Source organism: Odocoileus virginianus, chromosome 1, assembly GCF_023699985.2.
Source record: "Odocoileus virginianus isolate 20LAN1187 ecotype Illinois chromosome 1, Ovbor_1.2, whole genome shotgun sequence".
Taxonomy (NCBI): Eukaryota; Metazoa; Chordata; class Mammalia; order Artiodactyla; family Cervidae; genus Odocoileus; species Odocoileus virginianus.
In genome coordinates this window covers 40,475,984-40,492,906 of record NC_069674.1, presented here as the reverse complement: position 1 = coordinate 40,492,906, position 16,923 = coordinate 40,475,984, and the positions used below count along the sequence as shown (strand labels likewise).

General features: G+C 44.2%; 1 long non-coding RNA gene across 1 annotated transcript; it reads left to right on the top strand.

Moving 5' to 3' along the window:
- Nucleotides 1–362: 362 nt before the first annotated feature.
- LOC139035979 (uncharacterized) lies at nt 363–3,834 on the top strand. The gene is made up of 2 exons (XR_011488655.1): nt 363–733; nt 2,999–3,834. It is a non-coding gene; the product is annotated as an uncharacterized lncRNA (long non-coding RNA).
- Nucleotides 3,835–16,923: the final 13,089 nt, after the last annotated feature.

The following is a 16,923-nucleotide window of genomic DNA, read 5'->3' as shown; positions in this document are numbered from 1 at the left end:
GTGCAGAGCCCCAGAGCCCCAGCATCCCAGGCTGCGTCCAAGATGCTCCGTCTAGGATGCTGCGGCCAAGATCCATCCAGGACGCTGGAGGTAGGGATATGGGTCCAGGGTGTGTCCAAGGTACTCAGTCCAGGATGCTGGGTTCAGAATACTTATGGCAAAGTTGCATCTGCTGACCTTCCCTCCTAGCTGAGTTTGATTGCCCTAGCCTGCGCCTTCCCACAAACACCCCGCTGCTCTCCACACCCCACATAGCCACAACCTAGAAGGCCCAGGGAATTGAATCTCATTTGCTTAACTAATTAATTAATTAACATAAAAATGAATAGCGGTGAAGATCAGGACAGTTTGGTGTAGAGGCACTTTGGGGTGACTCAGAGAGTTCAAGTTAAGGATTCCTTTCTGCTCACCTCAAAATGATGCTTGCAACTCAGAAGTCACGAATTTAAGGCTACTTTGGGTCACTGACTTTGTTCTCAATATGTCTTCCCTGTATTAAATGCCTCGGGGTCATGGCAGACGCCTTCACCTCTGCCACAGCTCAGCCCTATGACCTTGTGAGAAACGCAGTGCCTGGACATGTGTCAGGAAGCATTAACAAGAGGCTTCCTGTGTGCTGTTCTGGATCTGCCAGGAACCCTCTGGCCCTTATTAATTCCCAAATATTCAGAAATTAAGGGGAGAGGCACACCTTTCCCAGGGCTGAGGAATCCAGGCATGTCTCATTACGGTGGTAAGTACCCTCTTCCTCCTTATAAACCATTCGGTAAAAGGTGATTGTTTGCAACTCTCTCTTTGATAGGGATCATCTTATGTTTTGTAAATCTGGAATTTTAATCTTTATCTTTGCTGAGAATAACTACCTTGAAAGACAGTATATATGCCCACACCATGTTGATTAAAACACCTTTGCTCCATCAGAGCTTGTGTCCCTGGGTCTTTCTTTCTTTCTTTCTTTCTCTCTCTATCTCTCTCTATTTCTAGCTGGTTCCCTGGAGTACAGAAGCCAGCTGCGTAACCCAGGGAATGTTAGCCTCTTTCCTTCTTTCACTCTCTCATCGTCGACTCCGGACCACTAGGTTCCGGTCCATTAAAGGACCAACAGACAGGTATACACTGCTATATTTAAATGTTATTTTACTTTATTTGTTTACTTTGGTTGTCCTGGGTCTTCACTGCTGCGTGGGCTTTCTCTAGTTAGTGTGAGCAGGGACTACTCTTTGCTGTGGTGTGCAGGCTTCTCGTTGTGGTTTCTTCGTGGTGGAACACGGGCTCTAGGAGCATGGGCTTCAGTAGTTGTAGCATGAAGGCTCAGTAGTTGTTGCACACAGGCTTAGCTGTTCTGTGGCGTGTGAAATCTTCCCAGACCAAGAATCTAACCTGAGTCCCCTGCATTGGCAGGTGGACTCTTATCCACTGTACCACCAGGGAAGTCCCACACTGTTATATTTAAAATAGATAACCAACAAGGACCTACTGTACAGCACAGGGAACTCTGCTCAATATTTTGAAATAACCTAAATGGAGAAAGAATTTGAAAAAGAATAGATCCATGTATATATATAACTGAACCACTTCATTGTACATCTGAAGCCAACACTGCTAATCAACTATGCTCTAATGTAAAATAGAAATTTTTAAAGAATGTAATGCTTATAGCAAAATGTTCACAAGACACTGCTGTTAAATAGGCTGTTGTAAGATGATGTATGATATGAATCCACTTCACTGGGAAAAAAAGAGCATTGGTCTGGGAAAGATTCTCAATCTCCTAGCAGATAATTGATGGCACCAATTGTGTTACCCTCTGCCAAGTTACTCTAAGTGGCAGTCAGATCTAGAGGCCCAGTCATACTCGGGAGTGTCTTAGTATGTTTCTGTGAGAGACGTGGTATCTGAATGATGAGGCTATTTACAAAATAATGATGTTTTCAGTCTATGATTCCTCACTTATCAGCTGGAAATTTCCATTAAAAAAACTTTGCCTTTAACCCTTTGTCCTGACGCAGGTAGTTGTCCAGGGCCCCCTAGCTCTCTTGGGAGATGAGACAACCCTGGGTTGTCTTATTCTAGTGTAATATAGGCTGTCTCTCCCTGAAGTCAGTGCTCCTTGTAATGGGCAGTGGTTTGGAGGAGACCACAGTCTAAGAGATGGGAGGCTGAGCACAAAGGCTGGATTTGGTTTAGGCCTTTGTGATGGACAGAGTGAGGAAATAGTGGTGAGGAGCCTTACAGACCTCCCCAATACTGTTGGGTTTTATTGACTATTTTTATAGGAATGTAACATGTAGGGCCTTCCAGGTGGCACAGTGGTGAAGAATCCACTGGTCAATGCAGGAGATGCAGAAGATTCAGATTCAATCCCTGGGTGGGGAAGATTCCCCTGGAGGAGAAAATGGCCACGCACTCCAGTATCCTTGCTGTAAAGTTCCACGAACAGAGGAGGCTGATGGGCTACATGGGGTCGTGAAGAGTCAGACATGACTGAGCACGCATGCGCCCAACGTGTAGGGGGCGCTGCAAGCTACAGCTTGCTCGATTTCCATTAGGGCAGACACTGTGTCCAGGACTTGCCCAAGAAGCTCCTCCGCTGTCCAGTACCCCTTTTAGCCACTGCTCCACTTCATGGTGAGGCGGACCCCCTTATGAACCTCTGAGTCCACCGATAAGTCTTCAACTTTCAGAACTGGTGTAATGGAATTTTATGATATGTAGTCTCTTTGTGCGTGTGGGGTTGGTTTTTTTTTTTCCCACTTAATACTCAAGGTCCATCTTTTAAAGTTAAGTAAAAGAGTAAGCTTTAAATAAATTGCACCCATGGGTCATTTTAATAATTCAGACAAGATAAAAGGATTTATAATGAAAAGTGTGTCTGTCTCTCACATCCCTTTCCCAGAGGTTACCACAGTTACCAGTTTCCTCAACATTATTTCAGACAAATAGGCTTCTGTTATGTACTTGTGTATGTGTGTGTGTGTGTGTGTGTTCTTTCTTACAGACAAACTGGCACATGCCACCTACAGAAAAGGACTCTTTATGAGATTACCTCCTGAGTATTTCCTGAATTAGCCTGCCTTCTCACCCCATCACCACCACCACTCCGTCTGCCTCTGAAGAGGACACCCAGTTGCTCAGAAGTAACTCAACCTGGCTTTATCTGGCATCTCCTTGTGATTCAACTCATAAGACTAAAGAAGTCATCGCTTCCTCCCAGGAGACACCGTGTGTCAGTGTATCCCCCTGAGAGACACAAAACTTGACCACTCAATTAAGGAAGGGTCTGCACATAGAGATGGGCAACAGGCACATGAAAAGATGTTCAACATTGCTAATTATTAGAGAAATGAAAATTAAACTACAATGAGATACCACCTCACTCTGGTCAGAATGGCCATCATCGAAAGGTCTACAAATAATAAATGCTGGAGAGGATGTGGGAAAAAAGAAACCCTCCTACATTGTTGGTAGGAATGTAAACTGGTGTAGACACTGTGGAGAGCAGTATGGAGTTTCCTTAAAAAGACCAAAAATAGAACTATAATATGATTCAGTAATCCCACTACTGGGCTTATATCCAGAAAAGGCAGAAATGCTAATTCATCAAGATAATGCACCCCTAGGTTCATAGCAGCACTATTTACAATAGCCAAGACATGGAAGCAACCTATATGTCCATCAGCGAAGGAATGGGTAAAGAAGATGTTGTGCACACATACAATGGAATACTACTCAGTCATAAAAAAGAGTGAAATAATGTCATTTGCAGTAATATGAATGGACCTAGAGATTATCATGCTAAGTGAAATAAACCAGACAAAGGCCAATAGCGTATGATATCACTTATATGTGGAGTCTTTTTAAAAAAATGATACAAATGAACTTATTTACAAAATAGAAATACACTCACAAACATAGAAAACAAACTTATGGTTACCAAAAGGGAAGTCTAGGGGCAGGGGATGGGTAAATTAGGAGTTTGACATTCATAGATACACACTATTCCCAGGTGATGCTAGAGGTAAAGAATCTGCTTGCCAATGCAGGAGATATAAAAGATGCAAGCTCCATCCCTGGTTTGGGAAGATCCCTCGGAGGAGAGCATGGCAACCCACTCCAGTATGCTTGCCTGGAGAATCCCCATGGACAGAGGAGCCTGGTGGGCTACAGTTCACAGGATCACAAAGAGTCAGACATGACTAAAGCGACTTAGCACACACTATATATGAAATATATAAACAACAAGGATCCACTGTGTAGTACGTGGAACTATATTCAATATCATGTAATAATCTATAATGGAAAAGAATCTAAATCACTTTGTGTGTCTGAAACTGTATCCCTGAAACTAACACAATATTGTAAATCAACTCTACTTCAATTTAAAAAAGGAGGAGTCCGCAGCACAGGTTTGTCTGTTGTAAAATCACTGAAATTAGTCTGTGATGAGTTAAGTCGTTTGAGACAATGTGTCAAATGTCCACTGAAAGCGGTGACACTGCTGGCATTGGCACTTTCTCTGTGTTCATGTTTTCTTAACTGCCCGGAGCTCCACTGCTTGTGGGACCAGGCAGTGCTTCTCATACCTGTGGCTCCTGCAGTCTTGCTCAGCATCTTCGGAAACCCAGCCTGCAGCTGCAAAGGGCAGGCTCCAGGAGGAGTGAGGGATGGTGAGGCCAGGGTGAGGACATCAGATGCAGAGCCATGCCTTCTGTCCTGGCCCCAGAGGGCCTCTGGGTGGCTTTGATGCCCATGCCTGGTCATCATAAGGACCTTGTCCCTGGCCTTACTTTGTTCTAAGGCTTCATGAGTTCTCTTCCTCTGGGCAAAGAATTTAGAGCTTTGATTTTGAAACCAAATTTGGATTCCTGATCCGAGAATCCCTGTTTATTTAGCAAGTTGTAGTCTAGAATCGATGCCAGGAAAGGATTATCCGTGAATGCTTTGATGGGTGCCTCTGCCTGGGAGGAATGGTTGAGGGTACTATGCCATCTGACTCCTCCACCTTCATTCTTCACTTGAGAGTGGTCTTGTCTTAAATGATCTTAGTTTAACTCTAGTGTTGCCTTTCCTGGAATGGATGTCTGGTTCTTCAATTCTAAAACCAAATCTGGATTCTAGATTCTTCAGGACTGAGATCTTAAGTAAGTTTTCACTGAGTAGCATAACCCAGGTGAATTCATCTCTGAGGATTTTGATTGTCTGTGAACTTCGCCTTGACTGTATGTCATTCATAGTGCGATAATGTCTGTAGTCATGTGACATGTTGGAAGACAGTCTTTTTTTTTTAACCTGCACTATAAGCACTTTAGGGAAGAGAGTCTTAACAGCCCAGGATGTGACTAGGTACAGGATGATGTTTTTAAATGCATAAATACGATTCTTACAATTTCAGATGCAAGGTAGTTGTGATATTGTGATATGTATGCTTCTTTATTACACTGTGCTAAGTCACATCAGTCATATCCGACTCTGTGCGACCCTATGGACTATAGCCTACCAGGCTCCTCTGCCCATGGGATGCTCCAGGCAAGAACACTGGACTGGATTGCAGTGCCCTCCTCCAGGGGATCTTCCCAACCCAGGGATCAAACCTAGGTCTCTTATGTCTCCTGCATTGGCAGGCAGGTTCTTACCACTAGGGCCACCTGGGAAGCCCTATTAACACACCAAATAAAGCAAAATCCATCAGAGTATGCAACAGACATCATAATTGTAATGAAATGGAATGATAAAGATAAACCACATTCAGACTCTCTGGCACAACTGGAATGGATATGGAACCATTTGTGATTTTTCTTGGTGACAAAAGTTTCAGGCACTGCTGACAGTGCTGTAGCCACCTCCAGTCAGGTGTGAAGAGTGGTAGTCAAGCTTTTTCTGCCACCTCTAAAAACCAGCTAAAAACACCGAAGTCAGAGTGACAGAAGACACGCATGTGTGCATGTACATGTGTGTATGTGTGTGTATTTCACCTTTATCATGGATAAGGCGCTTTGGGAGCTGCCGAACTCAGGCTGAAGCCACAGCTGGGCTTCTTCCCACCACTGACTCTCCGTCTGTCACATCCTGTCTGTCACACCCTCCACGGCAGTTCAAGTACATGGAGCAGACAGTTGCCCCAGTGGATCCCCAGGTGCAAAGAAGAAAGAGAGAGGCAGCTTTCCAAACTTCTAGAAGGAGGGACTCGTGAACTTGACCTCTGGGGCACCAGCTGCCTCAGGCAAGTCCAACAGGTGAAGTCCCGGGGCTCATGCCTGTCCCTGCTCCTCACATCACCAGTCAGAGCATGGAAGGAGAGGCTGCCCTCCCAGCTCCTGGTTCGCAGGTCCAGCAAGGAGCAGGGAGGGCTTCCATGCCCCCGCTGGCCTTCCCCCTGAAGCTCAGGGTCTGCAGTGCTGGGTGGCGGTCCTGATTCTGCCTACAGGAGCCATCTCCAAAGGGAGCTGCTGCTTCTTCATGACTCTCTGGAGTCTCTGCCCCCAGAAGACTTCCCCCAGGACAAGAAGAGAGCGTGGCTGAGACTCCTACCCCCTCCCCACCTCTAGACCCTAAACAAAACCTCTTGTTTCAATCTCACATTATGCCTGTAATGACTTATTTTGTCAGCTTGGCCAGACCATGGTACTCGGTGTTTAATCAAATACCCACCGAGGTGTTGCTATGAAGGTATTTTTAAGATATGATTAACATTTAAATCCATGGACTCTAATCAAAGTACATTATCCTCCAAGATAGGTGTGGGACTCATCTAATCAGGTGCAGCCTGTAAGAGAAAAAAAGACTGAGACTTCCTGAGGTAGAGGGGATTTTGCTCCATACACTCTTTGGACTCAAGATTGAAGCATAAGCTCTTTCCTGGGTCTCCAGCCTGCCTTCTGCCCTGCAGATTTCAGAATTGACAGCTCCACAATTGTATGAGCCAACTCCTTAAAATAGATAGATGATAGATAGATAGATAGACAGACAGACAGACAGATAGATAGATATAGACAGGCAGGCAGACAGACAGGCAGACTTGGAGTAACAGAGATTGAGAAAGACAGAGAGGAAAAGGAAAGAGAGATTGGGAGATTCAGAGACAGAGAGACAGAACAAAGGAGAGAAAATTCAGAAGGCAGAGTCCTTCTTGGAGATGAGGGAAGCAGAATGCATAGGCAAGGGCAGGAGCAGGGGGGTCAGGTCCACCAGGGCCAAGCCAAACCTCTGTGTCCCTCACACCTCAGAGGCAAACAGAGTGCCCTCGGGCCAGACCTGCAGAGCCGCTCCAGGCACCTGAGCCACACAGCCTCGAGCAGGAGGAGCAGGGAAGACACGGCTGAGGTCCCCCGGCTCTTCAGGTGAGGGGCAGGGAGTCAGGCATTTCTGTTCCCCTTACCCAGAGGCAGAACTGATAACCAGTGATGAAATCAGGATGTGACAATCAATCTCCCCACTCTCGCTCGCTCTCTCTCTCTCTCTGTCACACACACACCACACACACAAACACACAGAGAATCTGTTGCTCCTGTTCATTTTTGTTCTTGTTCTTGCTGCTACTTCTTGTGTGACTTTCCTGGATTAATTCTGTAGATTCTGTACTCCAGGCAATACATGCACGTTGAGTTCTCTGCTAGCTTTCTTTTTTTTCATTGTTTTTATTTTTTAAGCCTGGCTTCCTATGAGTCACCAAGGTCAGTGTCATTTGGCCGTCAGCTTATGATGTTCTTCAATGCAATGAACCACCCATTGCTATTTTGCTTGTCCATTTCCTTCCTGGGCGTAGACAAAGCCCTTTGCATGCCCAGGAAAGTGCCAGTTTTTTGAGGTTTCCTGTGGTTATCTAGCTCTCCAGGTCTTCCTTTTACATTTTTGGCCAGGCTTTTTTTCACCTCAGCTGAAGTTATAGCCTGTGTGGCTACCATATTACTAGCAGATTGCTAGTGTTTTCTGTCACTGGATAGGGCTTTTTTTTTTTTTTTTCAGAGTTGAACTTTGAGTCATATCAAATGGAGACTACCAGAGGAGTGAAGATTTTCCAGGTTGGTCAAACAGTTGACTCTGTTCCAAGCTTCGGGCTTTCAATGGATCTCTCAAAATGGTTATTTCTCTGTCAGCTGTGAGTCTGCCAACTTTTCTTGACATTGAGCTGGGGTGCAAGGGCAAATGTCAGAGCCTGAAGTTTCACCACCAAGTACTCTGCTGCTCTTAGGAAAACTCATATTTTTTTAAATATGTTTTTTAGTTTGTTCTGTGTCTGGGATTAATTTCCAGAGTTCTAAAAAGGTGGGGGTTTTATTGATTTGTCACTATGTTTGTTGCTTTTGGGGGAAAGTAGTTTCCTAAGATCCACCTTTCCAAAAGTCAGTCCTTCTCAACACCCTATATTTTTAAGCTGCCCTGGAACCCTTTAGGAAGCTGGTAAGGTGTAAAGCATGAAATGATGATAATAGTCATCCTATAAGATTTCATTTTTTAAAAACCTTCCTTTAAAAAAAAATCACTATTGGAATATTTAAGAGAATTTCCAAAGCATTAAGAATAGAGCTTTCAATAGAACCTAATATGGCATTCAAACTAAAATGTACTTCCAAACAAGTAAGATACTTTTGTCTGTGAACCTGACTCATAAGGATCCTTTAAAACCTCATCAAGAAGCTATTATTATTATCTAAAGATTTCCTCAGTTTGACAAGAACAAATACTTGTAAACTCAAAAATTTTAAAAAAATCTGCCAAGCAATGCAGCAGCAAATGCAAACCACTGATAAATCATGTCTGATTAAAGCCACAGGGTGGAAAATCTTAGCACACCTGTATCTAGGCAGCCACCTCACCAAAATATTTAAGAAACACCCTGGTGGAATAAAATCTGCATTTCCTTTTAGAGCCTATTAAAAACAGAAATGAAAGTCTTCAAAGAGCTGATAAGCCACTCCCACTGCTCAAAATGTTTTCAGTTATTATGATTGTTGATTCTGAATATTTCCAAGATGATGGATGCATGTGGTGCTCACAAAGCTTGCACATTGCTTTGGAGAATTTATAAAGGGTGAAAGCCCCAGGCAAGGAATTCACACATCTCAGAGACCAATATCCATCAGCTGTGGGCTTTCTGTTGCCATAGCACAGTGATTGCTCACAGAGAGAAAATCAGTCAGGCATCACCAAAGATAAAAGAGGAACTGACACCTAAAATGTACCCAGCCAATGAGAAATTAGAGTCAGACCCAACCACTGTTTATCATACTTGCTCTCATCTGTGTAACTTCAGTAATTACAAGGCTTATGGCAGGTAAACACCCAGCCACGATCCATTCTCAGCCCAGCCTGATTTTTTTCCCAAGATGGCTGCTGATACTGGGCCTTTCCACTTATGTCTGCAATAGCTATGGCACACAGCTTCTAGACTCAAGCACAGTAGTGGCGGCACATGGGCTTAGCTGTCCCACGGCATGTGGAATCTTCCCGGACCAGGGATCAAACCTGTGTCCCAGTGAAGTCCCTACTATAACTTTATAATCAAACTCAACCCTCAGGTCCCACTTTCTTTTCCTCAGGACTTTTTGGGTGTTTCTCCAGTGATCATTGATCTCCAACCCTGGCATAGCCTTCTTACTCATTCTGGGGTCAACTGAATTAACTCAGTAGAGATTTTTTTTTTTTTTTTGCATGAAATTACTCATTGGCTTTATATACCTTGAAATTTTAAAGAATGTTTCCATGTCTCCTATTACCCTTATATTCAATAACAATTTTACTAAGTTTAACATTTTAGGGTAATTGTTTAATTGCCCCCAGATAATTACCCAATTATCTTTTCACGTTGAATATTGCTAAGAAATATGAGGTCAGCCAGGTTTCCTTCTCCTCCTTATATATGAATTGCATTTTTTTTCTCCTTATATATGAATTGCACTTTCCTCAAAACATCTTTTCTCTAAAGTTCAGTAACAAAATATGCCCATTTACTACATCCATTTAATAATAAATTTTTCTAGACTATCTCCTAATTGAATCTCTTCAATCTGTAAGTTCAGATTTCCTTGATTTCAATAATTTTTTTCTACCTTATTTTTTAAAACTTCATTGATTGGGTTTTCTAATTAAGGTTTATAAATTTTTATTGGGTCATCTAAGTGTCTCATCAAACTTGTGATATTTTTTTTCTAATTGTTTTCATATCTGCTTATAGCTCCTACTTGTCCATGATTATTTCAAAGCTTTACTCTAGAAAAATTAACTAAAATTTAGTGGTGTATATTCTGCTTTCTAGTTATTTTTTTCATTATATAAAACGTGAGAACTTCCCTGGTGGAGCAGTGGATAGGAATCCGCCTGCCAGTGCAGTGGAGAAGGATCCGATCCCTGGTCCGGGAAGATTCCACATGCCACAGAGCAACTAAGCCTGGGTGCTGCAACTGAGTCAACACGCCTAGAGCCTGCGCTCTGCAACAAGAGAAGCCACCTCAACAAGAAGCCCGAGCACTGCGACGAAGAGTAGCTCCCACTCACCACAACTAGAGGAAGCCCACGTGGAGCAATGAAGACCCAGTGCAACCAAAAATAATAATAAATAATAGAATAAAGTGAGGAAGAAAAATTAAGTTTAAAAAAAACATGATATTATGTGGGTTCTGAAATTTCACCTTATCTTGCTCTACCAGACTTTATTGGATTTCCTGAGTTCTGCAGTCTTTCCTGAGATTGCACCAAATGTCACTCTATTACTACTCAGAGGAATGTTGGCGCCCTCGGCAGGGTACTTATGTGGGCATTTCCTTTAACTCACCATGGAGTTCTAGAAAATGTCAAACCTTGGTAAATTTTTTTTTTTTTTTTTTTTTTTTGCCTCTGAGAGATCTTGCCATTTCACAGAGGTAGATAAGAACTTCCAAACATGAAGTCTTCTTGAAATGTCTCTCCAAGCTGTATACCCACCCTTTGTCTACTTCTCCCAGAATTAGGAAATTTACATGAAAACTATTAGAATTTTGTTTTCTCCTCTTTTCCCAGTATCCTCTCTGGGGAATTGTGAAGGTGTTCAATGTTTCACAAGAATCATCTCCTGCTTTCCATGGCTTCCATTCTCAAATGCTGTGGCATGAGTTTGTACCTCTTTCTTTGATAGCTGGAAATTTTCTTGCTAATCTTTTTGGTTTATTAATCTCATCAAGAATTGGATAAGGGAGATTCTAAGACCTGGGTTCATTATACCATCTTTACCAGGAAGTCGTTCTAATTTGTTTTCTCAATAAGCAATAGATTTATTCTCAGAGGAAATTCTCAGAATGTGGGAGCAGCAAATGGCAACCCACTAAATACTGTGGAACCTGCTGGTCCTCTCCGCGCTGGTGGAAGAAACAAGAAATAAATGAGCAAACGATGTTTACAGAAGCAAACTAATGACCTGACTAAAGCGAGAAGGTGCAAAATTCTCACTGCACAGCTCTGCAGTGTGAACGGTAGCGTTTGAGATGGGACCTCAGGCAACAAACCAGGCGTGTTGATTTGGGGCACCAGGGTGAAGCCGTCTGTTCTCAAGCCAGTCAGCGTGAATACAGCACAGGCAAATTTCAAAAGTGCACATTCAGTGTGCTGTTTTACACTCACTTGTATACACTTTATGCTCGTGGACTGACTGGGTCTAGGCCAGCCTGCCTGAAGATCTGCAGCTTCACAGCATTCCAGTTCCTAAATGCTTTGGACTAAGTGGCCTGTGGTCACAGATCAGAGAACACCCTCCCCCAGAGGAGCTGTTGGAGTGAAAAGGGAAAAAAGAGCAATGGGTTTTTCTCTTTCCCTTGTCTGAGAAAGAAGAAGATAAAAAGAACAGTGAGCAGGCCTGAACTAGGATTCCTAGGTTTTTTACTTTAACTGCTCCTACCTCTGCCTGTCTGTAACTAAGTTTACTTTTCTGCCCCCTAACTTAGCAGGAGCTACAATTTACATTTTCTCCTTTGAGTCTATGCTAAATACATCCCCTGTCTGGTGTTTACCCTTACAACACCCTTCCCCTTGTAGTTACATATCAGAAGTGTTAGTTGCTTCCAACTCTTTGTGACCCTATGGACTGCAGCCCACCAGGCTCCTCTGTCCAGGGGATTCTCCAGGCAAGAATACTTCTGGAGTGGGTAGCCATTTCCTTCTCCTACGTATCAGAAAGAAGGTTGCAGAGACACCAAACTGCCAGACTCAATTACTGGGTTACTCACAACAGCTTATGACTGTCTTTGAGACAATGAAAGAGGAAAAAAATCAAGATCCTATCAACTTTGTTCCTCATCACCGACTCCTGACTGCGAGCCCTTCCCTTATATAAGCCCCTAGACTCCTCATGGAGGTGGGCACAGTTCCTGAGGCACAAGCCTACTGCGTTCCCCTCTCCTCCGACTGAGAATGAAAGTGACCTTTCTACTTCCTCCAAACTCTGTCTCCATATTTTTCATTTGGCTTCAGTGGACAGAGAAGACAGAGATTTTGGCCGGCAACAGAGCTCACACTTTCCATGAATACAGATGCCTTCATCCTCAGCCAGGTCTCACTCGTGTTGTGACCCAGCTTTCAAGGTCCAGGAAGAAGGCCAAATCCTGCGGAGATCATTTCCAAGCACTCCTACTGAAATGATCGTACCCTTTCTTCTGAATCACAGAAATGAGAGACAGCCAGGTCAGGAATGGGGAGAGAAGAAGTGTTCAGGAGGTCTTTGCCCAGAACATTAGAAGTTTCCTAATAATTACAAGTGAGAGGTAAGCTCGGGGGACATCTTGTCTTACAGAGTGAACACCCACCCTGGGTGGCCAGCAGCAGCACCCTGAGTTCAAGCATTTGAACTCTTGAAAACCAAGAGCCCTCACTCCAAACAAAGTTTAATTCACTTTAAGGAAGGCTACAGCTCAGGATACGACACAACAAATATACCTGTGGGGGACAGACTGGCAACTCCTAGGCACAGCCTCTGATGTCTCCAAACCCTCCACAATTGAGACGTACCTTGTCCCTGAGGACAGGTGAGCTCAGACCATCTCAGCTATGGGAAGTGATCAACCTTTTACCTTCCTAGCTACACAGCCCCAAAGGACTCCTAGTGGCTAGCACCCATCCCAGGCAACACCTCACCTATACTCTGTTAGTCATCGTGGGATTCTGGGGCATGGCCCAGGAAAACCCGTTAGATTCTTATCCATCTAGGATTGACCTCCCATATAAGCTCACTGTGATAGTATTGCACGGAGGATGCTAGGATGGACCACAGCAAGCATCCGTGGGTACCACTTTCCATCCAGGAGATGTGAAGGCACTGGGTGTGGAACCCCTCACCCAGCATTCCGACTAGGACAGCAATGTAACAGTCTTCGGGGGTATGGGCAATTCACAGTTCAGCCCTAAGTGGAGGAACTGGTGGGATTATTTCTGAGTAAGCCCTCTTTCATAGGGAAGGAAAGGATTCAGCTTGCTATGTGTATTTGGTTGGCTCCATGTAAAATATGATTGGCTCCAGAAACTTCTCTCTAAAAGAAGTAATTATATAACAGTCCAGTTTGCCTCTATGGAGAGGTGCTTTGGGGTACTTGACTTATCACTTCCTACAAAAATGGCAGAAATTAGGAGATGTAAAACAGAAACTGGAACCTGAAACAGTGAGCAAACCCTCTTTTTGGGGGTGAGGCTATCATCCCAGCAGTGCAGGCTCTGTAGAGACCAGATTGCCTTGTCTCCAGTTCCCACTGCACCCCAACTCTGTGTCTGGTGTCTGATGAGCTGTGGAGGCCCTGGGTACATCACAGGCTGAGGGCAGAGCTCCACAGCCCTGCCCACAATATTCTGCAGACTCGAGACAATACTTTGGACCCCAGTCCAGGGCTGCCAGGTAATGGATATGAGACCTCTGAGACCCCCCAGGTGGAACCAAGGAATGATTTCGAGGATCTGCATCCTTAGACCAGCTCACTAGATCTGGTTGTCTCTTGCTATCTGTCTCTCTCTGTCCATCCCAAGGGCTCAGGGGATTGGGGTCCAATATTCCTAAGCACCCCTACCTGGGAGGCCAACCTCAGCTGCATCTCCCACTGTGGGAAAATATAAACCGTGGTCCCTGCATGCTTGTAATCACCCTTGTTGACAGGTAGAGCAGGCTGTCAATAGCCCTGGAACCTCGGAGAGGAAGGCCCAGGGTGTGGTTTTGTTGTCAGATACACACAGACAGTAGGTGGCGGGGTGGGGGGGGGGGGGGGGGGGGGGGGTCTTTTGCTGTTTAGTGACAAATACAACTCTGACAACCACTTGCTGTGTAATCCTTGGAGACCCCACAGTAGGGGCAGCCCTGGCCTCTGGCTTCTGTGATGGACCCTGCGGGCCCACACTGTGCTGGCTGGTGATGAACCAGGAGGCATTCACTGCTGGGCAGGGAACAGTGACCTCCTTTTGAATTCATTAGGCAGCAGATAGCCCATGCCAGGCCTCTGTGTATCTGCAGGGGCCCTTTTCTGTCGTTTTCCACTGCAGGCATGTTTGGGCATGTCTCTGTGCTCTGGTTTCTCTGGCAGGTCTGTGTCTAGAAGGGAGCAACCACAACGAGTTGGAAAGTGTAGCCTTAGATCTGTGCCCTTGCCTGTTAGCCAGTCCTGGGAACACAGAAGATGGATTCAGAAGGACATGCCCCTGTCCAAGGGAATCAATAAGCCTCACATTTTAGAGGCAAATCTGTATTGATTAATAGATCCTTAATAGGCACTTCCATAAGACCTTTAAAAAGGAAATGAAAGCCTCCTAGTGCTTTGAATTCAAATATGCTGATTCTCTAAAAAAAAAAAATTCCCCATGCTGTGGAGGGGGGGCTCCATCTCAGACAGGCAAATGGAACTGAAGTCCACAAACCTTGAATTTAGATGCTGTTGCTAAGCAACAGGACCAGGAGCAAAGAATGTGACTAGTTGTTAGTAAAAAGGAAACAGTACTCAAAAAAGCCTAAAATATCAAGATTTTTTAAATGTCAGTATGCTCTGAGAACACAAAAGAATTATACAAGGATTTTTTGGGTTACAAAAAAATTTTTTGTTTAATATTACATGTCACAATTCATCCTCGGAGAAATTTAACTGGTCTAATCATTTTGATATAAAATACTACTGTTTATCTTCTCCTGCATTATAATCATGGTGTGGAATACAATACAGGCAAAGTAGTTGTGTTTATTTCCTCTTAATACATTGAATTAATTCGAAGGCCTTAAATTTCCTATTCTGGTTTTATGAGCCACTATCATCGTTTCCACTAAATGTTTAGCACTATGAGGATGTAATCATGTATTCAATCAAACTGAACTGTAATAACTAATGTCTATATTTTTAAAAATTCAGTTATACATGTCAAAACGGGCTGCAAATGCTGTGGGATCAACATTCAGGCCAACAACATCCGCAGGGAGCGTGTGGCTATAGTTGGCTGAAATACAACTTCCAAGATGCCTCATTGGCTCTAAGTCCTTGACTAGTGATTGATCTTTGATTATCCAGAATTTTTTTTATATTTATTTTTTATTTTTACTTATTTGGGTGTGTTGGGTCTCAGTTGCAGCATGTGGGGCCTTAGTTGCCTGACTAAGATCCAGCCCTGGCCCCCTGCACTGGGAGCATGGAGTCTTAGCCACTGAACCACCAGGGAAGTCCCCTATCTGGAAATTTTTTTAATAAATTTCACAAAGAGAGAGAAAGTACTAAAAGTTGAGTTATTACACATGTTCATCTATACAAAAACAGATTTGCTCTTTCTCAAGTTTCCATTGGGATGATAACTTGGACATAGGAATTGTCATGTGCTGATAAGGTTAAGAATATTGTGAAGCAGACGTCTCCGGCAGCACAGTGGATGACAGTCCGCCTGCCAGTGCAGGGGAAACATGTTCGACCCCTGATCAGGGAGGATTCCACATGCCACAGGCAACTATGCCCATGCGTCACTATTAGTGAAGCCAGCTTTGGGGCCCACAAGCCACAACTACTGACCCCGAGTGCTGCAGCTACTAATGCCTGTGCACCCAGAGTCCATGCTTCCCAACAAGAGAAGTCACCTTAGTGAGAAGCCCACACACCGCAACAGACAGTAGCCCCACTCACTGCAGCTAGAGATAGCCTTCGCACGGCAATGAAGACCCAGTACAACCATAAATAAATAAATAAATTTTAGGGGAAAAAATGTATCATGAAGCTAAAGTTGGATGCTGCATCCGTATGCTAGGGCCGCCATAACAAAGCACCACAAAACAGATGGTTTAAACAACTGAGATTTATTCTCTCCCAGTTATGGAGGCTGGAAGTCCAAGATCAAGGTGTCCACAGGGCTGGTTCCTCCCGAGGCTGTGGGAAAGACTCTGTGCCTAGCCTCCACCCTGGCTTCTGGTGGTGTGCTGGCAATCTTGGTGTTCTGAGGCCCATAAAAGCATCACCAGAGGTCTGCTTCCAACTTCACAAGGCTTTCTCCTCAGGTGCACCTCTGCATTTAAATTTCCCACTTACAAGGACATCAGTCGTTGGATTAAGACCATCCTACTCCAAGATGACTGCATCTTAACTACATCTGCAACGACCTTACCTCCAAATGAGATCATATTCTAAAGTACTGGGCATTAGGGCTTCAAACATATGAATCTGGGGGAACACAATCCAGCCCTTTACTAAGCCAGTCATTCAGGAATGGGACTGTAGCCTCAGGCAGCACCCCAACCCCCAAAGCCCCAGGAGGCAGGTGGCCCATGTCCTCAGGCTCTAGGGCTGGCATCACAGAAGACAGGGAAGGTCCCTCTCAGCAGACAGCAAAAGCCCACACAGCAACACAGACCCACCCAGCACAGCCAAAATAATTAATTTTTTAAAAAAGAACAGAAGGGAGACCAGAATCTCCAGAGACAAATCTCTAGAAATGGTTGGTATTTAATGCAAATTATTAAGG